Here is a 27,849-nt window from a genome sequence, read left to right on the forward strand (position 1 = left end):
TTCTTGGGATTGTTCTAATATTGGCTCACCGAAACAAACTTCAAGACTTGTCTTCCTGTAAGTGCCAAGTTTGGGAAGAAATGCTTCAGGAACATCACTTTCCTCACCCAGCACCTTCGCAACTTCAAACGTCATTCCTCTCCACAGTATCCAATGTGTCTATTGCCTCCTGTACAATCATCAAAAAGCATTTCTGTAGATCCACTTTCAAGGACAGCTGTTCCATCTGCATTGCAATAGCAAGAAGCACTAGACTCGTCATAACCTTCTGTCTTGGCATCACTTCCACAAGCTTCACAAACAGTGAGTAATTGGCCTTCACAGCAATTATCAGGATCTGAATCTGAGATTGGTCCTGTAACTTCATTTCAAAAATATCACTCTTCCACTTGTCAATTTGACATGCATCCTGCTCTTCCACTTGAGGTCCATCTGTGCCTCTTAAACCACCTTGCACCTTTTCAAATTGGGGAATTCTCTCTCCAGAGTTTACATTGGCTTGCTCACTTTCAATTGTTTCAAGATCGGTCACTTGTTTGGTACTTGACATGTCACTTGTTTGGTACTTGACATGTCAACGTTACTGTCACTGTCCTCTAATACCTGTTCTGCAAATGGTTCAAACATTGGCTCTGCCAAATCTGCGTGACCCTTTTCAGTAACATCCCCTATGCCAACATGCAGCAAGTCCAGTTTAAAATCCCACTCCTGACACCAGTTGTCATGTGCAAGGGGGTTAAGTTAATTACCCCGACACAATTGTCATGGATGGGGTGGTTAACACTGACCTGGACGGATATCCAAACAGTTCTACCTTGGAGGTGAACACGTGATCCTTGGAGATTATCGCGCATGGGGGATGGAGGGCGGCAAAGGCATTGACCAGACGGAAGCATAAGGGTTTATATTTGAACCCACAATGAATCGACAGACACAAGCAAATTTAATAAATAAGTTTTTAATGACATGAATCAAATATTTCTTTTGGAAATAAATCAAAGCGTGATGTAATAAAAATAAATCAAAGCATGAGGTAATGAAACATGAGGTAATTTAAAGTCTATAGTTGTGACGTCTCCACACACAGTTACAAAAACAGTCAAGGGGAAAGATAAAATAAAAGAAAATCCCTTCTTTTATTCTGGCATTTAACTGGGTGTCCAGAGATGATCTTGGGGATCAAACCACATCATCCTGCATGGAAAACCGCACCCGAAAATGGTGCCAAGCCATTCTCTGGGTGGGAAACATGCATGAGGTATTCGTGTGGCAGTATTCAATGCCGAGGCTCACCAACCGCTATGCAGCTTCTTCTCGTGAATGAACCTGCCAACCCAGCTCCTCTCTTACACCAGGTCCACCTGCTGCAAAGGGTGGCCACCTTTCTCCTTGACCATTCGACGAGACAATTTCTGAGGCCCAAAGATAAGGCCATGAGGTGCGTTCTTCTCTTCTCCTCTCCTCTCCTCTCCTCATAAACGTACAACTTTGCGAATCAGCCGAACAGTAATGGCTTGCGTCTTACTCCAGCATGTGGGCAAATTTACTCCAGCACGAACAACAAGAATCGTGCTGCTATTTTGTCATGTCAAAGAGAAGTCAGCCAGCGAGACCCTCCGTCTCGATCGTGTACCTCACACCAACTATCTGCTCTCCGATCATGCCCTCCTCACTCACATCACACCGACCAATCATAAGCCTCGGGTGCGTGACTTGCCAGCAGTACCAAGCCCGGAAGTCGGGGTTTCTTGCCTGCTTGGAAATGTCCGGGTCTGTTGTTGTTGCTGCTGAAAGCGTGGTTCTTTTATTGCCTGTTTTGTAAATGCAAAAACATAGGAGGTCACAGGGGGAAATCACATACTGGGAGAAATTCGTTTTAAACCCTACCCAATTAACACAATACCACCCCCCCCCCCCATGTGGTGACATGTAACAATCTTAAGCTGACCATTTTCCCTACTTAAATTACATTGAGATGTCTCCTGCTCGTCCACAGACCATACTACTCTATACAATCCTACCTTTACTATGAAATTCCTCCATCAACCCCACAAACATAACGATATGTTTGACATCATAGAGAGTTTCAATTACAAGAGCTGTGTTTCTCTTCCATTTGGATATTATTTAATATTGTATACTGAAAATTAATTCTGTACAGCTTTGCCATCGGGTTGTTGATTCATGCTTTATTCCGACTGGTGACTTGAACGAAACTGTTCTGTGAATGCCAGTAGGGGGAGTCGTATCTCTTTTCACACAGTTCTTTGGATGAGCACCCGAAGCCTGATCTTCAGTTTGTGCTTTAGTTGAGGATGATGAAGATCCCAAGGTTGAAAAGGTCAGGTTTTTTTTATCGTTATATAACTCTCCAGTCTGCTTTCTGAGTTTTACTTTGTTGCAATGTATGTTCAAGTGAACCGACTCAAAGTCTGGTGGTAAAATCTTAAATATTGGTGTTGGAAGAATATGACATGAAGCAATTTAAATCGCTTACATTACGGAGTCTTTTGGTTCAGAAATCATCGCCGGTCTCTCACAAAAGACTGTTTTGTTCGACAAAGCCTCCTCATCATATAAAGTACTGTAATTGAGACCTGTGGGAGACAAAACTTGTAAAGTGATCTTTTCACCCAGTCTTGTTGGAACCTGCACATTATGCACACCTTGCAAGGTAAGATGTTCGCCTGATGGACGTACTTTTGTGAAGTTACCCTAATATCTTTCTCTGGTCCATGCCAGCTCATCAAAAACGTAGGGGGGTGTAAATGCATTTAGTGGTGAGACCACATCCACCACATTCCTTTTGGTGTGTGTAAGAGGCAATTCACCCAAATTTAAATATTTTGTTACCCCCCCACCCCCAAAAAGAACACATTTTGTTTGTTGATCAGCATGTGATGGTACACATGGGAGTACTCAGTGAAGAATGTCATGAGGTTTGTCTCAGTGGTGCAGTCACATACCAAAAGCAATGGAACTGGTAAATCCCCCAAAATCCAAATCCATTGGGATCATACTCTATGCAGAGCGATGGTGCTGCCAAAGCAGTCTCCTGGGCTATTGGGCACCATCCTGGATGGGTCACCATTCCAACACAGGATACCAGCAAGCTGGTACTCATTTTGCCAACCTCAGAAGGATGACAGGCTGAGTCAACCCCATCTGGTATTAATTCAACAGCTGAGTGGGATTTGAATCAGGACCCTAGGATCCCAAGCCCACCACTCTAACCATTAAGCCAACCATGATGGCACAGGTACTTGTACATCAAATGCAGTGGAAATTTAATTCTGTGAGCAAATGTCTTATTTTCTTAATGTCTTATGAGGGTAACTTTTGAGAGTTGAAGAGACCAAGTTTCTCGGGGTATATATTGATTCTAAACCTTCTTGGAAATAGCATCTTCAGGAAATTGCAAATTAAGTTTCAAAAAATATTGGCATTTTTTATAAATTGAATTATTTGCTCCCAAATACAATACTTAGATTTCTTTATTGTTCACTTGTACTGTATTTCCATATCTCTCATACTGTAATTTAGGCTGGAGAAATACATTTCAATCACATCTAAATAAATTGGTAGTGTTGCAGCACAAATTTCTTTGGATCATATCTGGAGAATCTCCAATAACTTGTGTAAACCATTTATTTCATCGTTTAAATCTTTTGAAATTGTGCGATGTCACATCACATCAAAGTATTTTCATGTATAAATAAATGAATAGACCACTTCCTGATAAATTTTGTGATATTTTTGAATTTAACTATGAAATTCACAAGTGTGATACCAGATTCGCCACTGATATTCATTTTCTGAAACACAGAACTCTTACTTTTTAACTTAATATTTGTTTCTCTGGCGCTAAACTATGGAATGATCGGCCAGATTGTATAAGAAAATCCCTGTCATTAAATAATTTTTCATTCAACCTTTAGGAATATTTTGTCTCGGAGTGTTGTAAATAGGTCCTTTAAGAATTATATTGTATTTATGCCTCTTGAATTCTTGCACTTATACTTTCCATTGATCCATTGATCTATTGATCGACTGATGCATTCTTTCACTTTGTTGAATTGTTTGCCCATTAATACGTTTCTTTCATTTACACCATGGTTTATATTATTTCTGTTATGTAATTTGAAGTTCTTTCCGAGTTTGTTTTGAATTTCTCCTGTATGTGTAAGGGCATTTCCACTACAAGCTTGCATTTTGGGATTCAAATGTCTTCTTTACACTTGGCTGCTTTTCGTGAAGGAAATAAAAGTTGTTTTGATTGAATGATTGATTTATTTATAATTGTAAGATAAAAAATTGTCTTTGTTTGAATAAAGCGTTTGTTTTTATTAATTTAAATTTCCTAGAGCATTATTTAGACCAGGGGTTGGCCACCAAAATAACAAGGAGAGCCATACTAAAATACACAATTTGGTGTCTGTCTGTCTGTCCGACCATGATAGTCAGTCCTAACTTATCTAAACAAAACTTGCCAAGGGGAAGAGGGATCACACGATTGAGGTTGTAGCGACTTCATTTGCCCTCCTCCCCAAAGGGATTTTCCACCTTGGATGAACTCTGCATTAACGTGTGTAAGTGGGATGTTTTCTGGGGCACACCTAATTGGAGTAAAAATTATTTTCTTCAAAAAATGCAGTATTAAGTCAATTCTGTCCAATGTTTGATTTGCTTTTTAAACAGTTGCTACTGGTGTTTAATACTGCCTCGTCCATGTGGGTTAAGACCGACCTGGACGAACGGCCAAACGGTTCTACCTTGGAGGCGAACATGTGATCCTTGGAGATTATGGCGTGTGTGGGACGGAGGGCAGCAAGGACGCATAGCAGATGGATGCACACGGGTTTATGCTCGAACCCACAACAAATAGACAGACACAAGCAATCTTAAGAAATATGGGTTTAATGACATACTGTAAATCAGATATTTATAATGGAGATAAATCAAAATGAGATACGAATGAAACGTGAGATTAACTAAATTCCGATTTGAGGCGCCTCCATACAGACTTAATACAGACAAACGGACAGAATAAATAAAATAATAATCCCTCCTTTTATCTCAGCACTTAGCTGTGTGCCCAGAGATGGTCTTTTAGAACTTGATGATCAAACCACGTCGTCTTGCGTGGGAAGCTCGCAAAATGGCGCCAAGCCGTGCTCTCGGCGGGAAGCGTATGAGAGGTAGTTCAGTTGGTGATATTCAACATCAGAGCTCAGAAACCATTGCACAGCTTCTTTTCATGATCACACTTGCCGATGCAGCTTCTCTGCAAAATGGGGCCGTCTTCTTCCCCGATGGCACAACACGAGGCTTCGAGGCGCGGTCTCACATGACCCATCCAAGCAGTCAATGGCTAGTGTCTTGCTCCATCACGTGAGCAAATTTGCCTCAGCAAGAAACATGAGAATCGTGCAGCCTTCTTCACCATGTTGAGGGGAAGCCAGAAAAACGAAACCTCTGTCTCCAAGCACGTACCTCACAGACCCTCCCTTCACGCTCACGTTTCTGTCCCAACCGCCGATCCTGCCTCCATCCTCGTCTCTTCCCTCTGACGTCTCCCCCACCCATCATCCACCCCAGGGGTGTGGGCTCGCTCGTTGTCATTCTTGGAGGTGGGGTTTTCGCCTGCTTGGAAATGTCCGGCTCGGTTGTTGTTTTAAGGATGTGATTCCTTTTTATGGCCAGTCTTGAAATGCAAAAACAGAGGAAAAGGTCACGGGGCAATCACATACTGGGAGAAATTAGCCTTCAACTCTAACGAATTTAACACGTAACACTTAAGCTCACAGTTTCCCTACTTAATTTACATCAAGATGTCTCCCACACGTCCACGGGCCATGCTATGCTATACGATCCTAACTTTACTATGAAGTTCCCCCATATAGCTGCAGAAGTGTACATTCATCATCTACAATAATACATTTACACATTCGCAGTTTATATAATTTGCTTAATGTGCCTGCTTTTGTTTTTAAAACTCATATGTACTGCTATTTCTCATGAACTTCTACATGTACTTGCTTAACACTGAATCTCAAAAATATTACGTTGCTTATTACTGAATCCAATTAACAGTATATGTATCTCTATTTATGATAAAATTTACTCTTATGTTACTTGGAAAACATAAAATCAGTTCTGGAAGACAAATATACAACTCCTGAGTATTCTTGTATTGAATGTATATGTTGACCCTCATAAGCATCTGTTTTCCAAGAAATGGGCTGGACAGAGAGCTTGTGTGCATTCTCAGAAAAAAAAAACTTTTCTTATGTTTGGGTGTGACCCTCACTTTCATTCATTTGTTTTATTCTTATATTCCTCTACTTTTACAATACAATGCATCCATTCTTACCCCTTTCCCTCCCTCGTTTCCTCTTCAAACTTGGATAAGAAATACGATGTACCTTCTCCCCCTTTCCCTTCCTACTTTCCTCTTCAAACCTGTACATGAACCCTGCTTTGAGGACAAACAAATTAGAAGGGTTGTTTCCTTTTCCATGTACATGTATTAAAGATTTGAGCTCTGTTGCATCGATCCTGAGTTGGACATTGGTTTCTTTGACATCAGAGACTGGGGTTTCTTCGACATACCCCACAAGCATAACAATACTAAACTGAAAGAGCATTGGAGGAAACCCGACATCCTTGAGGCATTCTTTGGTTATTGCGCCGCCTCCCACCCCCACAGACAAATGGATCTCAACCTGCTGGGTCTCGAGGTAGGCTGTAAGCTCGGTCACAATGATATTTTGCCAATAAAGGTGCTTAAATGAGTTTATCCATGAATGATGTATACATTTGCTGTCCTATTTTTTTTTTTTAAAGCCATCAGATTATATTTGAACTGCATTTGACTTGTTTATGACTTGTACCTTTGGGCTTTGTATGTGATTTATCCTGGCCATTGATTCGACACAGAAGGTGGACGGAGGTTATGTTTTCACCGAAATCCATCCACAACAAAAATTGTTGATGGATTCGAATAAAAACTGGTGGACTGGTTGGGTGTGTGACAAGGACTAATTGATTCGATTTTCATGAAAAACTGGATCCGGATCCGAAAATATTTTAAAGGATTCTTCAAAATTGGGAGACAGGGCCCAAAACAATGGAGAGCACACTATCTCAAAAAGTTGTGGACGGATTTGGTTCTGGTAAAAAAAAGTCAGGGTCTCCAACATCAGATTTCAAAATTGTCAATCTTCTTCCTTTCTTCCTTCTTCACTGTCCATGAATCACATCCACACATTACAACTGGAAGTACAAGGAGCATTCAGCAGCCTCCTCTTGGTTTGTATTGTCACATCTTTGCCTTTCCAGATCCTTGTCAATCCGGACATTGCTGCCAACCATCGATCAATTTTTTCTTTACATTCTCCACTCACTTCAATCTTAGAACCCAGTAAGATGAAACTCCACGATGACCATGTGATCGTCTCCCAATATGAACACATCGATCTTCTCAGTTGACAAGATTTTCGTCTTTTTTCGGTTTCAATTAAGACCAAATTTTTCAATTACTTTCTTCAATATCTGCAGCAGTTTCATCAAGTCCTCTTTAATTTTTCCCATCAGAGTGGTATCATCAGCATACCTTGAGTTGTTGATACATCTTCCTCCAATCCTGACTCCAGCCTCCATGTCATCCAAGTTATATTTTTCGTCAAAATTATTATAACCACAAATTAATCAGTCAATTCCATCTGATGATAATGGAATAATGATATGAATAGGAACACTGGGGTTGACAGGCTTGCCTATTGCCAGGCATACTCCCCTCTTGCTGTCCAGCATAGGTTTGAATCTCGACCCAGCGATAAAGTGTGATCCCGGTGTTTCACAGGTAGGGTGATTCATCAGTGTGTGTGCCGTCTCTTGGATGAACGTCATACTGGGTGTCTCGTCTACTGGAATTATAATTGGTGAATGTTAAAGATCCCATGGTATCCTTCACGAAGAGTAGGTGAACTATCGCCGACATCATGGCCAAATTCCAAATTCCTGCCCAAATCTAAGTCAAACGTCAAGTATGGCCAGCCTGTTTGTTAAAGACTTGGGCCAAGCTTTCCATGGTTAACCCCACAATATTGTGGAAATCATTGTTGCTGTTAAAAAATAATAATAAACAATATCATCATCATCATCAGACCACTTCCATCCATATGTTGCGCACATGCACATGACCCCACCCCCTCTGGCAGCTCCCTAGTATTTCTCATCTATATAAATATGAGGCCGTATTTATGCTGACTGGGCATTTTACTATGTACATTTTACCTTCCCTCTCTCAGGAGGACACCAGCTATTGTTTCTCGCAGGCTATTGTTTCTCACCAGCTATTGTTTGGTTTCAGTAAATGGCACACACAGAGAATTATTTATCATAACATGTGCTTAAGTTAGCTGTTCTTAGGTGATGCCAGGTGTGGTGCATGAGCTCTCTGCATCCCAGCAAATTAAAATGATTTTAAAAAGGAACAGCAGTTTGTTGACTTATGAGCTATGAGACTCTCATACAATACAGTATAATATACAACCCCTCCCGTGTTGACATGCAAGGAACAGTAGTGATTGGGTAGAGTGGGACACGCCTTCAAGGCTTCATGCGAGGATTTGTCACAGTCGAGTCTACCTGAGAACGCGTAGGTCTCCGTAGTAAAGGTGAGTAAGGTTATCACTCGGAGTACGGGGAACATGTGCTTTGTCTCATTATAGATTTCTCTTATAAAGAGAGGGTTTTGGTGAGATCTCAGAAAGGGAAGCCACTCTAATATCCATTTCAATCTGCCTTTGAGTCCATATATTGTCTGCATTCAGTTTGCTCGTGACATTCATTGTTCTTGTTTTGAGTTTACTTCTGGCATTTTCTTTGTATTCGGTTTACATTCACCTGTGTTGCTTGTTGAACTGAAATTATTCATAAACGGGGTCCTTGAGTAATGACCTTCACCGTCACGGTGTAATCTGGAGCATTCATTTCACGATGCTTACGTCATCCTGGTTTTATCCTATGCCGTTTTTCAGGTATAAATTGTATCCTAATTAAGGACCTTGGGTTGTCGGGTATTGAACTAGAAGGGCACTCGATGGAGCGTATACCTCCACCACGTAATGCGTGATCCACGAGATCACATCGGGCCCATTACAATTTTGAAATATCATGCTATACAGTACTATATCGTTTTTGGCCCAATCTCTCAATGGTGAAGAATCACTTAAAAAATTATCAGATCCGGATCCAGATCTTCATTAACATTGAATCATTTCGTCGTGGTCACACCCAATTTGTCCATCAAGTTTCATCCGAATCTGTCGACAAGTTTTTGAGATATCGTGCTATATATCGTTTTGGCCCTATCTCTCAATGGTGAAGAATCACTTTAAAAATCTCGTGGTCGGATTCGGATCTTCACCAAAATTGAATCAATTCTTCCTTGTCACACCCCCAACCTGTCCACCAAGTTTCATCCAAATCCGTCGAAAACTTTTTGAGATATTGTGCACACAGCTAAACAAACATTTTAATTTTTTTTAAAGGAGGAAGCCCTTTATATTTGATACTGTCAAATACAACCGGTCGCTTCGCTTACAGGAATAATAACGAGGGGGGGGGAGGGGGAGCAAGGATAGAGGGAGAAAGGTGAGAGGGGGATAGAGAGAGGAGGGAGAAGAGTGAGCAGGAGAGCATGGGGGATACAGATATATATATATATATATATATATATATATATATATATATATATATATATATATATATATTGTTGTGGTTGACGAAATTCGCAAACCACCATTCAGGTCCCTTAGGTGAGATATCTCTGTAAGTATATGTGTAGTTAGGCCCAAACCCGTTGTTTAGAGGGAATAAATGTCATTCATGCGGGCTGCGACCCCTCAAGATAGCCGTTTTTCTTTTACTATCTTTATTTTGGACCAGCCGCCATTACTACCATTACTACCACCACCAACCACGTCTCAACAGCCATCACACAACAACCACCAACCGCAACGCCGCTTCACAACAACAGCCACAACCTTTACCGTCACAACTCGCCCTCGCAACCATCGCATCACCGTCATTCCCGCGCCGCTTGTGGGCACCGATCCTGGACTCGTGCAGGGCGCGCACCGAGCAGCGGGTGCAGAAACACCAGCCTTTCCGAAGAAATCGGATCAAAAACGACTCACGCCCACTTCTGTTCCGTCCTATCAGCGAGCATGGGGCGATTTGGCCCCGCCTCCAGGTGCGTCGGAGTAATATCGCTATATGCAGATTCATGGATCAAAAAGCATTCACGCCCACTTTTCCTCTGTCCAATGGGGAGCCAGCCAGAGGTAAAGGGTCGAAGGTGAAGGAGCGAAGCCACGGGGGCTATAAACGGCCGCGTTCGCTCGCCAAAAAGGCAGTTGAGTTGAGTTGGGAAGAGCCAGTCAAGAGAAGAGTCAGAGAAAGCAGTTGGACGGAGCTGTGGAGAGTTGGAGAGGTGGCGGCGGCGAAGGCAGTCGAGGGGGCGCTCGTGTCAGTCGGGGAGCTGCGGAGAGGGGAGGCCGATAACGCGACCAAGGTCACGGTGGAGACGCTCGTCGCGGGACCCGAACCAGCGAGATATCCTCATCCCCCCGAGCATCAACAACCCCCTCCTGTTTCCCCCCGCGCTGAGATAGTGCGAGAAGGGGGCCCCGTTCCCACCCCATTCCAGACACTGTCCGCGAGGCCCGCGGAGTCGGGGCGCCAGCGCCATTTTGCGGCTCATCACCAGACGGGTAGGCTCGACGCGGTCTCGGCCCCAGGCCCGTCTGCCCCCCCCACTCATCGTGGAGGGTGGTCCCTTTTTCTTTTGCTTTGAGGATATGTGTTGTCGGCGCCGTCTGTGAAGTAAAACTGTATAAGTGTTGCCGTGTGCCCGGTAGTCAGTTGTAGATCTGCATTGTGTTTCACTTTTACATTTGCTTTTTGTGCATTATTGTGGTGTTTCTTCTTTTACATTTGCTTTTGGTGTAATTGTATATGTGTGCTATCCGTGTGCCATCGCGAAATAAATGTGCTTTATGTTGAACTGTTTTTCCCGTTTCGCTTCGTCTTTTCCTTTAATGAATCTCCATCTTACTTCACGTAAAGGGTTGGTCGTGGGCGAAAACGCCCGATAATTAATCGAACCGTCGAGGCCGACGATAACACCGCTCGGTTATCCCGATAGTACGGAACGGGTCGCTTAAAGTGGCCCGTGTCCGAAGTCGACCTGCGGCGAGGTGCGATCGCCCGGTCTACCCTCCGTGTGGGTACTTAGGTAGGTCGAATTTGGCGAGCAACCCTATCCCACGCGGGGGGCCGATTGGCACGATCGTGGTGAGGCCGAAAGGTTCACCCGTGACTAGTTCCCGGCGTTAGTCCGAGAGGGTCACGACGGGATTGTCCGTCCGGTGGGCGACGTGCCGCGATTCGAGTTACGTGGCCGCTCGCACGCCGGCGGGCGCGAATCCGCAACACTGGTGTCAGGTCGTGCGATATAAACTCATCGCCCTCCTCGCGGCACTGGTATCGGAGAACGGGAAAACGGGCTCTCCTGTCTCCAGCTAAATTCACGGGAATCGGTCCAGGGGTGAGAGGAGCGACCCCGATTCCCTCCAAATTACGAGCGAGCTAAATTAACCCTTTACGAGAAATAAGATGGCGTCTCAAGGCGAGCGGGAGCCGGGGGTATTCGAAATGGATGTAGAATGTGTAGAATCCATGGTCCAGGATGAAATCCCCGTGCAGGAAATGTTGGTTGTGCAGGAACACGAACTCGCCCAACTGAACCCAGAGCCCGAAATAGGTGCGGCGGCGGCCGCGATGTATGACACCTCCCCACCCCCCCTCCGCAAAAACCTCCCGATCCTTGCCGAATCGGCTCACCCAAGCGCACCCGACATGGCCCAGCTATTCGCCATGCTGGCGGCAATGACAGCGAAGATGGATACAAACGCAAATTAAATTATAAACAAAATAAAAGGCATGAACGAAAAGATGGATGCGAATACACAGCAAATGAAGGAAGAAACGAAAAAGCTGCGGGGTGAGACGCAGAACATGGGCCGAAGCCTGCAGGCGGGCATGAAGGCAGTAACCGGGGAGCTCAAAATGGCGACGCCACGTGTGGGAGCGAACGAGCTGGGAGGGAGTGCAACGGCTGTCGGGCCCACGGTGGAGGCGGGTGAAAAAATAATTCGGGGGACGTGTTGGGCGAGGGTCGTGACGGAAAAAGTGACGGTGACCGAGAGGGAAAAACCAATTGGGGTGACGGAGACGTGCACGAGGGAGATAACAAGGGAAGAGACGGAAATAATAGTTGAGACAAGGGAGGTAAAGGGTGAAGAGGTGACTGAGTTGGCAGAGACACGGGAGATGGGAACGATAGAGGGAAGACTGCACGATGAAGACGGGGTAAGTGACGCACACACACACACGGAGGTAGTGGAGGATAATGGGGGTGAGCTCGCGGACTGGGTGGAGGCCCGGTGCGAGCAGCTGGATGGCCTCCTCCAGGAACAAGGGGAGGGAGTATGCCCCCTTGAGGCGGATCACGACCAGGTGAGTTCGGTCGTGTCGAGCGAGGTCAAGGGGAGGAGTGCTGCGGACGGGTGCACGGAGAGCTTGGGGGGTATAGAGGCCCCGGAGACCCTTGTGGGGACACGAATCCCCAGTATGGTTGTCCCTGTGTGTGTGGTGCAAGGTGTGAGTGCGTCCCCGTGTGTGGAAGCGACCCCGTGTGTGAGTGGTGTGGTGGCGATTGTGCCGGAGTACGTGCTTCCCAGCACGCCGTGTGTAAAAGGGGCACCGCAAGTGGAAGAGGCCGTGTGTGTGAGTGAAACGGCCAGTATGAGTGAGACACCGCGGGCGAGTGCCCCCGCGTGTGTGAGTGGTATGGTTTGTGTGAGGGAAATGGCACGAGTGAGTGGAAGGCCGCGAGTGAGTGGAGCCACGTGTGCGAGGGAGGTGGTATGCGTGAGAGAGACAGCGTGTGCAAGGTCGTTGTGTGTAAGGGAGATGTCGGTCGGCATGTGTGAACATGCAGCTGCGTCTCCCGGTGTGAGTTTAATGGTGAGGTGTGTTAGCGTCGTAACACGCGGGAGTGCGTGTGTTGAATGGAGACGACGACAATTGAGAGACAAAAGCCGAGTAGCGGCTGTAGTTGTTTCGGGGACCGTGCCGGGTTCACCCAGCAGCGAGCACGAGGTCCGTGCTGTGCAACGCAAGAGGCCCCCACGTGCTCGCTTGTGAGAGTGAAGTCCCGGTCCGGAAACGCACGCGGTGGATTTGCCGATCCCGCGGACGGACAAAGTTTAGGCAGGATTACGGATTTGGACCGGACGGGTTCTCCACGCGATCGTGTGTGTTAAGCTCCAACGGGCAAAGCACATGTGTTCGCGTGGGGAACCCCTCGAGACGTGGGGCTTGTGTTTTTTTATGCGCACGGTGACGTCATGGCTGCACGCGGGGTTGGAATCCGGCAGGAGGGGTATCCCTGCCAGATGGTACCGTCCAAGGAGGGACGAGGTACACGTGCAACTGCATGACGTCACGGGCAGGTGCAAAGTGCGCGAGCTGTGAGTTGCCACGCTGGTGCTGCGCATGTGGAAAAAAAAAAAAAAAGCAAGCCTCACTTTCGGGTGCACAGGATTCCCGGGCAAGGGGTGGAAGACCTCCTTGCCAGGGCACAGGATGGAAACTAGTTAGGGGGAAGGGTTAGCTTAGTTAGACCCGCTCCATGGGGTAGGGGTAAGTCCTCATGGGGCCCGTAGAATGGATTAGTTAGAGGGATTTAGATGAGCTTTAGGTGGGGAAATAAAAGTTATTTTAGAGATTTGGAGACAGTGACAGCCTTTGGATGTGTAGAGTTGACGTAGTTTAGCTACGTAGTGTTAAATGGAACGTGCTATAGTGTAAGGGATGACGTGGGAGCACGAGTTAGTTTGGGGATGTAGTGAGCAGGATGGCAGAGATCAGCGATGTGTCTGTTGAAGAGTTGTGAAGTGGAAACATGTGCTTGTTGAGTGAGTGAGGCCAGCGGGTCTGTGTGAATGGAGCGAATGTGGAATGGATGGTGCGATGAGTGATTGGGGGGAGGAGTGACCCCCGCCCAAGGGACCCCGGGGTCAGTGTAGAGTGAGTTAGGGGGTTAGTCAAATTTACAAAATGGAGGTCGTTTTGTTGTTGGTGGGGAAGTAGGCTCGAAACCTGTTTGGAGGGGTGCAGGAGCCCTGTTGACGGGCTGGGAGCGTGGCTGCGAAAGGTGAGTATCGCTGAGTGGGTACGCCGGGCACCAGGCTAGTCGGCTGTGGTAGGCCAAGGGCCCATGGGGGGCTGGGATAGCGTAGTGGGCACGGGTGCGCCTGCTTGGTGCGGGGGCCCGGGGTGCCATTAGCTGCGTGGGCAGTGTTGTGGGCACGGGTGACCCTCGGAAAGGGGCCTGGGAAGCCAGCCTGCCACGTGTGCATTTCAGGGGAGGTGCCATGGGGGGCACTCCCCGGTGTTTAGGGAGCTGGTAGGCTCGGAGGCAGTATAGTGCCCGGGGGTGCCATAGCGGGAGATTCGTCAGAGGGTCGTGCCTGCCAAAGGGAGCCACGCGTCCCAGCCATGAGACCGTGTGAGGGCACGGAAAAGAAAATTGGGGGGTGAGGCCCGAAATTGTGAGGACACCAACACAGGCGATGGGAATCTGGGTTGTTAGAACCAATAGTTTAAGCGAGAGGCGCTTGTTGAAAGCCCCGGGGTAGTTTAACAGTTAAATGGTAAGGGTAGATAGGAAGTGTACCCCTCCGCACCATCCATCCCCTCGCTCTCGTTGTGGGCCGCTGGACCCACTTTGTGTTATAGATCGCTGAACTCTGGGGAGGCCATTCTGAGGCTTCGTTGGGCCTCGACACAGGATGCTAGCTCTCCCTTATTCCCCTCCGGGAAGGGAACGTAGGGGTTGGGAGTAGGCTCGGTGACAGGATAGGTTAGCCGAACAAAGACGATAAAGGGGGTTAGGGGACGATTTATAGTGAGGAAGTAAAAATAAAAAAATAAGTTGGGGCTAAATTGGGGTTTGACAAATTAAGGGAGTGGGTGTAGACAGTGACAGGCAAAGGCCATAGGTTGGGAGGGAGACAGTAGGCAGGTCCGAGCCCGCCTTCTGAGTGGCCAGCACCACCGCACCCCCTCCACCAACCTCCACTGCAAGGCGAAGGCTGGCCAGCTTCATCGGCAGCTGTTGTTTTGCTGCAAGGCCTCTACCGGCCGGATCGTCTGCAGCGGTTTGCTGCAAGGCCTGTACCGGCCGGATCGTCTGCAGCGGTTTGCTGCAAGGCCTGTACCGGCCGGATCGTCTGCAGCTGTTTTCTGCAAGGCTTGTGCCAGCCAGTTCATCTGCCGGCTGTGTTTGCCTGCAGCGGCCTTGTTCTGCAGGCTGTGTTTGCCTGATCACCTTTGCCATGCCATGCCCACTGCCCCTGTTCACCAGCCCCGTTCAATTTTTGCGTTGCCCCCCCCCTGTTCATTGCCATGTGTGCCAGGATCAGAAAGCAACAGTTTGCAAGCTGCGAGAACTGCCCTGTTGGCAGCTGCAACACGGGCCTGCAGTGGCGGCCCGTGCACCGTGTTTGCGTCCATCCATTCATCCATCCATTCCTTGTGTTCATTGCGTGTGCCACTTGAGCTGGCACAGAGACTGCGTTTGTGCAGCCCATGCACCGTTGTGGTTCACTGCGTTCAGTTAAAAAGGGAAGGCCTTGGACTGCGAGTGAGCAGCCGGCCACATTCCCTGTCACCTGCATTGTATGAGCCAGAGACTGCATGCGAGCAGCCTGGCTCCCTGCTAACTGCTTTCTTTTTGCAGAGTTCATTGATCCTGGGCCATGGTTTAGTGTAAAATTTGTAAGTTAAGGTTAAGATGTACTGTACATATGAGTGCGCCCCCGGCATGTCTGTCCTAGCGCCGGCAATTTTATTTAAGTCGTCCGTGTGAGTGAGTTTGTTTAGGTAGTTACTCAGCCCTCAGGTTATTTATTTTGGGGACACGAATACCATGAATGTCGCACTCAGGGATCCGTAGGTAAAATGTACAAGGGGAAAACTACACATGATGGCACACGAAAATTTGACGACTCGGGACGAGTCTGTAAAAAGGGGAGGGGGTAGTGTTGTGGTTGACGAAATTCGCAAACCACCATTCAGGTCCCTTAGGTGAGATATCTCTGTAAGTATATGTGTAGTTCGTCCCAAACCCATTGTTTAGAGGGAATAAATGTCATTCATGCGGGCTGCGACCCCTCTAGATAGCCGTTTTTCTTTTACTATCTTTATTTTGGACCAGCCGCCATTACTACCATTACTACCACCACCAACCACGTCTCAACAGCCATCACACAACAACCACCAACCGCAACGCCGCTTCACAACAACAGCCACGATCTTTACCGTCACAACTCGCCCTCGCAACCATCGCATCACCGTCATTCCCGCGCCGCTTGTGGGCACCGAACTGGGACTCGTGCAGGCGCGCACCGAGCAGCGGGTGCAGAAACACCAGCCTTTCCGAAGAAATCGGATCAAAAACGACTCACGCCCACTTCTGTTCCGTCCTATCAGCGAGCATGGGGCGATTTGGCCCCGCCTCCAGGTGCGTCGGAGTAATATCGCTATATGCAGATTCATGGATCAAAAAGCATTCACGCCCACTTTTCCTCTGTCCAATGGGGAGCCAGCCAGAGGTAAAGGGTCGAAGGTGAAGGAGCGAAGCCACGGGGGCTATAAACGGCCGCGTTCGCTCGCCAAAAAGGCAGTTGAGTTGAGTTGGGAAGAGCCAGTCAAGAGAAGAGTCGGAGAAAGCAGTTGGACGGAGCTGTGGAGAGTTGGAGAGGTGGCGGCGGCGAAGGCAGTCGAGGGGGCGCTCGTGTCAGTCGGGGAGCTGCGGAGAGGGGAGGCCGATAACGCGACCGAGGTCGCGGTGGAGACGCTCGTCGCGGGACCCGAACCAGCGAGATATCCTCATCCCCCCGAGCATCAACAACCCCCTCCTGTTTCCCCCCGCACTGAGATAGTGCGAGAAGGGGGCCCCGTTCCCACCCCATTCCAGACACTGTCCGCGAGGCCCGCGGAGTCGGGACGCCAGCGCCATTCTGCGGCTCATCACCAGACGGGTAGGCTCGACGCGGTCTCGGCCCCAGGCCCGTCTGCCCCCCCCCCTCATCGTGGAGGGTGGTCCCTTTTTCTTTTGCTTTGAGTATATGTGTTGTCGGCGCCGTCTGTGAAGTAAAACTGTATAAGTGTTGCCGTGTGCCCGGTAGTCGGTTGTAGATCTGCATTGTGTTTCACTTTTACATTTGCTTTTTGTGCATTATTGTGGTGTTTCTTCTTTTACATTTGCTTTTGGTGTATAATTGTATATGTGTGCTATCCGTGTGCCATCGCGAAATAAATGTGCTTTATGTTGAACTGTTTTTCCCGTTTCGCTTCGTCTTTTCCTTTATTGAATCTCCATCTTACTTCACGTAAAGGGTTGGTCGTGGGCTAAAACGCCCGATAATTAATCGAACCGTCGAGGCCGACGATAACACCGCTCGGTTATCCCGATAGTACGGAACGGGTCGCTTAAAGTGGCCCGTGTCCGAAGTCGACCTGCGGCGAGGTGCGATCGCCCGGTCTACCCTCTGTGTGGGTACTTAGGTAGGTCGAATTTGGCGAGCAACCCTATCCCACGCGGGGGGCCGATTGGCACGATCGTGGTGAGGCCGAAAGGTTCACCCATGACTAGTTCCCGGCGTTAGTCCGAGAGGGTCACGACGGGATTGTCCGTCCGGTGGGCGACGTGCCGCGATTCGAGTTACGTGGCCACTCGCACGCCGGTGGGCGCGAATCCGCAACAATATATATATATATTTATATATATATATATATATATATATATATATATATATATATATATATTGTTACGTTTGAGGGGGGGGTATGCATTCAAAGGGTAATTAGGATGTTTAATTAGGTATGCCATGCTGTTCGAGTTTACCAGGATCTTGATGTAATAAGTAGAAATTCAGTGGTGATAAGTTGTCTAGTAAATGTTCATTTCTTCAAGGGGGGAAATGATAATTGTCACGTAATTAGATAGGGACACGGGATAGGGTAAGGGTGTCTGCGTAAACCCCTTTTAGTAGTCCCTGGAGACTGGCCGTGACGTCACAGGACAGTGCAGCGGATGGCTCCGCCCCGTGATCACGATTGGCGAAAGGCGATGGCGGTGGGCCAATAAACGGCTCGATTGGAAGTGACGAGGACGAAGGATAAAAAGGTTCTGTTCAGGGTCGAAAAGAAAGAGGAAGAAGATTACAACCAAAAGATCGTGTTTTTTTTGGTGGGGAGGCTGTTGCGCGGGGAGCATCCTTGTTGTTGTGCTGAGTCGATCGTATTCTTGATCGTGTCTTGGAGCCTTGCTGGGCCTCGTGCCTCGCCTTGGTTGGCTCTGGGGTTCTGCTGACTCGGAGTGCGGGGTCGGGCGGCGGGCGGACCTGCCTCCCTCTCCTGCTCGCGGCTTGGCGCCGGAGCTGGTTCCCTGGCGGCTGTGGGTGGACTTGGGCCAGGACCAGGAGGTCGACAGCACCGCGGTTTCTCCTGCCCCCCTGGCGAGAGCAAGGCCGGCTCGTCCGACGCCGATCCAGGGACAGTTGCGTCCACACCACGGTCCAGCCTGACCACCAGAAATAGCTACGTTTTGTGTGTGTGTGTTTGGCGCCTTTGAGGGATTGAGAACTGTATATTCATTGGAATTGTCTGTGTTTTTCCCCACGCCCGATCCCACACCATCCCGTCGAATCGCCCCGGATCCCTCTTCTTGCCGAGTCTTGTTATTTCTGGTAATAATAAAAACAAATAAACATCATCAACTCAGTGAAAAGTGACTCGTGCCACCTTCCTCGTCCCGTTTGCGGTAGAGCGATTAGAACCGCCACCTTTGGGTTATCAATAAATAAACCGCCTCCATCGTTTCGGCTCATTCTACGTTGGCGGGACTGTTTAAGTCCCGTGGACGTCACAATATATATATATATATATATATATATATATATATATATATATATATATATATATATATATATATATATATATATATATATATAGAGAGAGAGGGGAATGTGGTGGAGGAGGGGGGATAGCGGCAGATGTGACGTCCAGTTTAACATCTATCCAAAAGATAGCTCACACCTTGATGAATCACCCTGCCTGTGAAACACCTGGATGAACATTTATAGGTGGCTTAGGATTTGAACCCAGGCCAGACAGCTAAGAGCAGGCATGTGTACCGCTCGGCTATACTGCCGTGATATGGTGATTCATTGCTTTGCAACAACTGGTAACATTTTTACTCATTGTAATCATCTAAGTTATTTTGCCTTCCAAACTCCAGGAATGTACCCATGGAGAACCGAGCTGTGGTATCACCATCGAAGCTTGAATAAGGAAGAGTGCTCACCAAGTCGCTTAATAACTCGAGAAAGCATTCCAACGAAACAGTTGAAGGATCTTTTAAAAAGGAAACGTTTAATTTTTTTGTATCTATCTATTTTTTTTTTTGTATCTTTTAATTTATGTATCTATCTATGCCAAAGTGATGAGTTATATCATGAGAGAAGATCATACAAAAGAGGGCAACTATCATGTAAGATGTAATTTCGACATTTTCAGTGAGCGAGCACTGCCCGACGCACCGTTCGAGGTACCACACGGCCAAATGCACATGAGTGGGCCCTGAGCTTTGTTGAAGTCCATTGATATATTCGGTGACTGTGCGAATATTATATATTATAGAGTGCTCGCCAAGTGGCTTTAGCACTCAAGCAAGCACTCCAATGAAACAGTTGATGAAGAAAGGCTGGCTTGGCAAATGGTTTGTGATCACTGATCAGTCATATAAACACCGTGCACCCAGACATGTGCGGAATGTTAGGCAATGTCCAAATTGGACAAATGAACACTTGACTTCAGCAGTAGTTCCCACTGCTAAAAGAAAAGAAAGAAGTTTAAATTTTGAAATTCAGCTGAGATTAAGAGAGTCTAGATCTCGAGGTTCTGGCAAGTGCAGAAATGAAATAAAGCCACAAAAACTGCCATCACCTGGCATTTTATAAGCATTGCAATGTATCCATCGATTCGTAGGTATGATGATCAGGCATTCGGTGATACGAGTGTGGCGTGTGCGCATGCACACGCACACACACACACACACACACACACACACACACACACGCATTTATTGGGATAGGTTTGTTTTTTGAAAAATGGCCGCCGACTTTTAGTACCTGACATTTTTTACCACCCCACCCCCCCAGAAAAAATACTTGAGTCTTGTACTAGACATGTCAGTTTTCTACCCCTTAAGAAATATGATATGGATTATTTACTTGACACGTCACCTCCACATCCACTATGCCTATTAAATATAAAATCGACACACAGTTCTAAACAAATATAAAATAAATTTATGGTGAAATACAAAAATACTACACACTTCATACATATTAATATTATTTGCTGTGCAATTTTTCTGCATGGATCTATAGTAAACATTTAATACACATATTTACCTACGTGGCATGTGGACTCACTTGTGCTCCCTGGTCCAACTCCCCACTAGTGAAATCTGAGAAAAGAACACATAGCGAACGTCGCCCATCAATAACTATTCTTGTATATCATGGCGTCAGGAATTAGTTACCATCCGAATTGCAAAAAGATGAAAATCATCTTAAATAATGAAGCTTAAATAATGAAAAGGATTTGTCGCATTTGCGCAATTTATCTACATTCAACATTCGTCACGCAATTTACTAATTTTAAAACCAGTCGAATTTTGCAAAATTTTAATTGGAAGTGTGCACTGAATTTTACTGCAGCAGCTGTGATGGAACTTATGTACACAGACATGTACACAGATCAGTTTTGCTTGCATATCACGCACGGAAACGGAAAGCGGCAGTACAGCTCTCGGCGCTGCGGCTCGGTAGAAGCTGTAAAAATTTGGTATCGACATTGGAAAAATGATCGATTCAAAGAATGGTGCAAGAGTCATACACGGAGATATGGATTTTTAAGTGGTGCAAACTGCTTCGAAATTTGATATGTCTTCCTCCCATCTGTCTGTGAAAAATGAAGGAGACAAATCTCTCTGACTGTCTAACTCTAACACACTGTGTTTCGTTCATTTCTAGTGTGTTGTTGTTTAGCGTTTTGCGTTATTGTTGTCTCCGCCACCGAAGGTGAAGGAGGTTGTTTTCACCCCTTTCTGTCTGTTTGTTTGTGTACAGGATATCTCAAAAAGTTGTGGACAGATCTGAATGAAATTTTGTGGACAGGTTTGGTGTGTGATTAGATTTTGATGAAGATCCAGATCCGGGTCTGACTACTGCAATTTTTAAAGTGATTCTTCACCATTGAGAGATAAGGCGAAACATATACAGCACGATATCTCAAAAAGTTGTGGACGGATTCAGACAAAACTTGGTGGACAGGTTGGGTGTGTCGCAAGGACGAATTGATTCAATTTTGGTGTAGATCTGAATCCAAATTATTTAATTATTTAAGTGATTCTTCACCATTGAGAGATATGGCCAAAAACGATATAGTACTGTGTGGCATGATATTTCAAAAACGTATTGGGCCCGATGTGTTCTCGTGGATCAGGCATTATGTGGTGGTGGGGTGCGCTCTACCGAGTGCCCTTCTAGTTTAGTTTGCATCAGGACAGTGAGGTCACCCCACCTGTTTGGAAAGTAACCACCAGTCCCCCACAGGGCTACTTTTTAAACAGTGTAGCTGCTTCACTGCACTGCTTCCTTGCTGGCAACGAAGGGAAGATATCACCTTCGCTGGTGACATCACTTTCACTGGTGATGCAGACTTGCTGGTAACAGATTGTGGAGCAGACATGCACAACTTACCATGTAGTGATTTATGAAATGAAGACACTGGTATGCGAAACAAGGAATGACGGATACAGCAGGACAAAGACGATAATCTATGCAAATAAATGTTGGTGTGTGTGTGTGTGTGTGTGTGTTTGTGTGTGTGTGTGTGTGTGTGTGTGTGTGTGTGTGTGTGTGTGTGTGTGTGTGTGTATGTGTGTCAGAGTTCTCCTCCATAACTCCAAAACCATGAAACCCAGCAGCCTGAAACTTTACATGCATACTAGGGGAACTCCAAGGAAGTGCATGATTAAAAATTGGGTGTTTGGGTTAATTAAAACACCCCTTTTGAAATAATTAATGGCCTTTTTTAATTATCCTTTATCAAGGCCCATCCTTGGTCACCTCACTGTCCCTCACTGGGTCTTGATTCACCATTTCTTTTGGACTGCTCAACAAGGACGTTTTTTTTTCATCACTTTCCTCACTCGTATCATCGAATGCCTGATCATCATACTTATGAATCGCTGGATACATTGCAATGCTTATAAACGCCCAGAGATGCCAGCATTCGTGACTTTATTTCATTTCCCCACATGCCATAACCTCGAGAATCTATTAATCTCAGCCGAATTAAAATTTTTTAACTTCTCTATTGACTTCTGAGGAAGTTTTGACTGACAAAAAAGTGTTCATTTGTTCATTTCAGACATTGCCTGGCATTCCAGGCATCCTTGGGCATGTGGTGTTTCTCTGACTGATCGGTGATCGCTAATCGCATGCCCAGCCAGCCGTTCCTGATCAACCATTTTGTTGGAGTACTTGCTTGAGTGCTTAAGCCACCTGGTGAGTGCTCTACAATATTCACACTGTTACTGAATATATCAATCGACTTGAGCAAAGTTCCAGGCCCACTCGCCTACATTTCGCTGTGCGGTGCTTTGGGCAGTGCACCAGGCAGTGCACGCTTGCTGCAAATGTGCATTCTTATTTTACACCACATTCCCCCTTTTTAGTTTGATCTTCTTTCATTATATGACCCGTCACTTCGCCATTATACGACTCGTCACATTTCCTTTTTAAAAGTTTCTTCAACTGTTTTGTTGGAGTGCTTGCTTGAGTGGTTATGCCACTCAGGTGAGCGCTCTAAATTATTCAAGCTTCCATGGTGATACCACCGTTCGGTTCTCTGGAGGGATATTTCCAGAGTGAGGAAGGCAAAATAAATAAGATGATTTCATTGACTAAAATGTGTTTTCAGTTGTTACAAAGCAATGAATCACACGCATTACATCAGGATAGCCGAGAGGTATGCACGCTCGCTCTAAAGTCGAAAGTCTAAACTGTCTCACCTGGGTTCCAATCCCAAACCAGCTAAAAACTGTCATCCCAGTGTTTCACAGGCAGGATGATTCATCAATGTGTCTGCTGTCTATCAAATGTATGTTAAACTGGAAGTTCACACCTGCCAGAATCCCTCCCCCTCTGCACTCTCCCTCCACTCTCAGCCACCCCTCTCTCCCAAACCCCTCTCCCTCTCTCTCTCTACTGGCCCTCCCCCTTCCACTGCTCCCCTAACCCTCACCCTCTGTTTAGGACTGACGGATTAGTTTTGAATTTAAAATGGCTTCCCTAAAGTGTTGCACACTGTTTTTAGCAGCGTCTCGCGTAGCGAACGCTGCTCATAGAGAGCTCGGTGTTGTTCTTCTTCTTCCTCGTGTTCTTCTTCTTCTTCTTCTTCTTCTTCTTCTTCTTCTTCTTCTTCTTCTTCTTCTTCTTGTGAAGACAAAACCCTCATCTCTCGGACTCGGCTCTTGTATATACAAGATCCGGATCTCCTTAAATACTGAGCACATGTACATATCCTCACATAGACGGTGCCTTTTGAGAGCGTCTATCATGAACTTTTAAATATATTCGGACATTTGCTTTAAAGTTTCAAAAAGTTCACGTTACTATTTTAAGATTATTCCATTTATCGTATTGTAATTTCGTAAATACACGATAGATCGTAAATACGTAAATACATTATGACGGGTTTCGCGATTGGCTTAATCAATGCACGTGATGAAATATCGGAAGTTGTTGTTGTTTTTTTAGCTGACAAACCTTTAGGACGCTGCTCTTGAACACATTTGGCCTTGTTTATTTCATGGCCCACGAGCTACTGGTAGCCTCGGCGGCCCCTGGTGGCCTAAAGTGCGGCCCGACATGCAGCCGATAATACACAAATGGGAAAACACTCCATTGTAATCCACCATAAATACTATCAAATTCACCCAATGGTTTCAAATAAGTGTTCCAACACGAAGCATAAAAGTAATATAACAACATCAGGATATGATTGCAGCATACAAATAATTATACTTGCAGCCTAGTTAACCACAACGAAGAAGAGTATGTGGAGGCAATGCCTCATCGCAGCCATTATGGAGTCCTGCAGGCGGTGTGGCGGCTCACGCTGATGTCTTATCGACGAAAGTGGCCGCACTCCAAAACAACGGTGAAGATTACTGGTGTAGCATGTCTGAATCAGATTTGGAGTGAGCCGACCGGAGGGGTGCAAAGGTCGCTGAATGCAGGCAGGCCTTTGCCAGGTTGATAGCATTGGTTTTAAATGCTCCCATCCAGTTTTATATAGAACTCAGCAGTTAAAGAAAAAATGTTGCTGTTTGGGCACGTTTTATCACCCTTCCCCTCCCCTCACACTGCCTTCCCTTCCCTGACCCTCATGCCACCTTCCCTTCTCCTCACGCTCCCTTCCCTTCCCCATGCTGCTTTTCTTTCTCCTCAAGCTGCCTTCCCTTCCCCTCACGCTGCCTTCCCTTCCCCTCATGCTGCCTTCCCTTCCCCTCACGCTGCCTTCCCTTCCCCTCACGCTGCCTTCCCTTCCCCTCACGCTGCCTTCCCTTCCCCTCACGCTGCCTTCCCTTCCCCTCACTGCTTTCCCTTCCCCTCACGCTGCCTTGCCTTCCCCTCACACTGCCTTCCCTCCCCCTCACGCTGCATTACCTTCCCCCTCCTCTCACACTTACCTCCTCTCAAACCCCTCCCCATCCCCATTTTCCCCCTCCTCTCTCCCCCATCTTCCTCTCTATCACTCCCCCTCCTTCCTGGAGTGTATAGCGACGTTTGGTGAGGCATCATTATCCCCCTCTCCTTCCTCGCTCTTTCCCCTTTCTCGCTCCACCCTCCCCCCATTCCTCCTCACTCCCTCCTTGCTCCCCTCATTCCCTCATACCTCTCCTCAATCCATTCTCCTCTCTCTCCCTCATCCCTCTCCCCTTCCCTCCTCTCACACCGCACCCTCCCCCTCCTCCTTCCTCTCCCTTCTCTCTCTCCCCTCCCCTCCATCCTTCCTCCCTCTCCCCCCCCACCCCTGAAGTACTGAGCACATGTATAATACCCTCGACAGCAAAGCGTTGGGTTGTATTTGCTGGTCATAAATATAACCGCATAAAATATCGCGAGATATTTACCTCGACCACCGAAAGTGGATGGAGTTTATGTTTTCACCCCTGTTTGTTTGTTTGTCTGTTTGTTTGTCTGTGAACAGTATATCTCAAAAAGGTATGTACGGATTCTTGCTAGATTTTGTGGACAGGTTCGATATGTGACAAGGACAAAATGATTAGATTTTGGTGAACATCCGGATCCGGAGCTGGGTACTAGAATTTGTCAGTGATTCTTCACCGTTGAGAGATGGGGCCAAAAATGATATACCAGTAAATGCAAAGTATGATATCTCAAAAACTTTGTGGGTGGACTCAGATGAAGTTTGGTAGACAGGTTGGGTGTGTGACAAGGAAGAATTGGTTCAATTTTGGTGAAGATCTGAAACTGGATCCGGATCCGAGAATTTTTTAAATTGATTTTTCACCATTGTGTGATTGGGTTAAAAACAATATGTAACACGATATCTTAAAAAGTTGTGTACGGATTCGGACGAAACTTGGTGTACACATTTGATGTGCGAGAAGGAAGAATCTTTTTGATTTTGGTAAAGATGCAAAAATACGAGAATTTTTTTAAGCGATTCTTCTCCATTGAGAGATGCGACCAAAATCGATATATTGCATGATATCCCATAAAGTTGTGGACGGATTATGACAAATGTGGATGAGTTGGTTCGGTGATGAGAACAAGCCGATTCGATTTGGTTCATGTCCGGATCCAGATCCGGTCTATCAGTGGGATACAAAATGTAAACTGTTCAGCCTGGTGGAGGTATGCGCTCTATCGGGTGATGTTCTAGTTTATGTTATGCTATGCTATATTGTTACGAATCTGGAAGCCATTTGCACACAGACAGCAGCCCCCGCAGTTCAGTTATTTCGATAAGTATGTGTTTATAGTCAGGGTCCTGTCCTTCTGTCTAATGGGTTAATTTAATGTGTGCACTGCGGGTTTCTTTTATAGTCAGGTTTTTTTAATATCTTTAAATCGTCCTCCACCTCTCCGCACCATTGACTCCAGTGCCCACGTATTTTTGGCTGAAGGCATGGGCGGAGCCTCCATCGCATCAGATTGAGGCTCCGCTCCGAGGAAGGGCATGGAGCATTTCCTCCAGCCAATGGGCGAAGGCGAGCAGGGCTGAGGCGCCCCGACCAATGAGGGGAGGCCACTGATCGCCCGACAACCCCTCGTCCAATCAGGAGGCGAGTGGGAGGTGAAGAAATCCCTCGGACCTGGCAAGAAGAGTGGAGTGGTTGTCAGGACCGGTGTACGGCAGTCATCGTGGCGATTGGCTCGGTCTTGGTCATAGTGGCTTTTCGTCTGCGGTCGTGGTGGCTTTTCGTCTGCGGTCCTTCGCGGTGGTCATCGTGATGGTGGAGGCCGAGCAGCCAGGGTCATGGCCCGTGGATTTCGGAACGTGGCTTCGAGTCCCACCGTGGTGGTTGAAGTACGGTGTAACCGCACGAGGCAGCGAGGTACCCGACAAGGCCCTGGTTCCCAGTTGCCTTTCCCTCCTTGGCTGAGGGACCGAATAAAGACGCCAGGGGGTCCATTTTTTTTGGGTGTAGTCAGGGAGACTGCAATCCCGTGGGATTTTGATGATTAGAAGATCCCACCTCTATGAATGTGTTAAATAGGTACCAAAGAACATGAAAAACCATGTTGGCAATTTTGAAAGTGTTGCAGATAGCAGCCATCTTGGATTTCAAAATGGCCGCCATTTTATGGCGATATTTGCCCTGAATGTGGATATGAATGTCGTAAAAAGCTGTTTTTTTGTTGTAAAATCTACATTTATCAAGACAAACAATTAGTGAAATACACATTTCTTGTGAACAGCTGAAATTCCATTAAAAATTTCAGCCATATTGAGTTTCAAAATGGCCACCTTTATGGCTTACTCTTGAATATATGTATATATTATCATTTTAGTGACAGTGACGCGTTTAACATGCTTCATAAGATCACCCCTATATGAATGTTATATTGGTACCAAAGAACATGAAAAGCCATATTTACAGTTTTAGTGTTGCAGAGGGCAGCCATCTTTCATTTCAAAATTAGTGACAAACAATCAGTGAAATACACATTTTTTGTGAACAGCTGAAATTGTATTCAAAATTTTCAGATATATTGAATTTCAAAATGGCCACCTCTAAGGCTTATTCTTGAATATATATGTATATGTATATGTATATGTATATATATTTATATATATATATATATATATATATATATATATATATATATATATATATATACATATGTTGTTGTTGTTGTTGTTCATCTTTCGGCTGCTCCCGTTAGGGGTCGCCACAGCAGATCATCCGTTATGATCCGCATACTGATTTGGCACAGGTTTTACGCCGGATGCCCTTCCTGACGCAACCCTGCTCGCCTCTTACGACACAGGGATCAGGATTTGGGTTTCACCATGATTCCGGGCTGCTCTACACCC

At 46.4% G+C, this 27,849-nt stretch overlaps 1 long non-coding RNA gene across 1 annotated transcript in view; it reads left to right on the forward strand.

Moving 5' to 3' along the window:
* The first annotated feature begins 8,393 nt into the window (after positions 1-8,393).
* The window catches only part of LOC147024887 (uncharacterized), a 45,240-nt gene continuing 25,784 nt past the window's right edge, over positions 8,394-27,849 (forward strand). The window contains exons 1-2 of the long non-coding RNA XR_015059257.1: positions 8,394-8,681; positions 22,645-22,781. This is a non-coding gene — a long non-coding RNA (uncharacterized LOC147024887). The remainder of the gene's footprint in view (positions 8,682-22,644; positions 22,782-27,849) is intronic.

This window comes from Eptatretus burgeri, chromosome 6, assembly GCF_056783735.1.
Source record: "Eptatretus burgeri isolate ZD-2024b chromosome 6, Ebu_testis_v1, whole genome shotgun sequence".
NCBI lineage: Eukaryota > Metazoa > Chordata > Myxini > Myxiniformes > Myxinidae > Eptatretus > Eptatretus burgeri.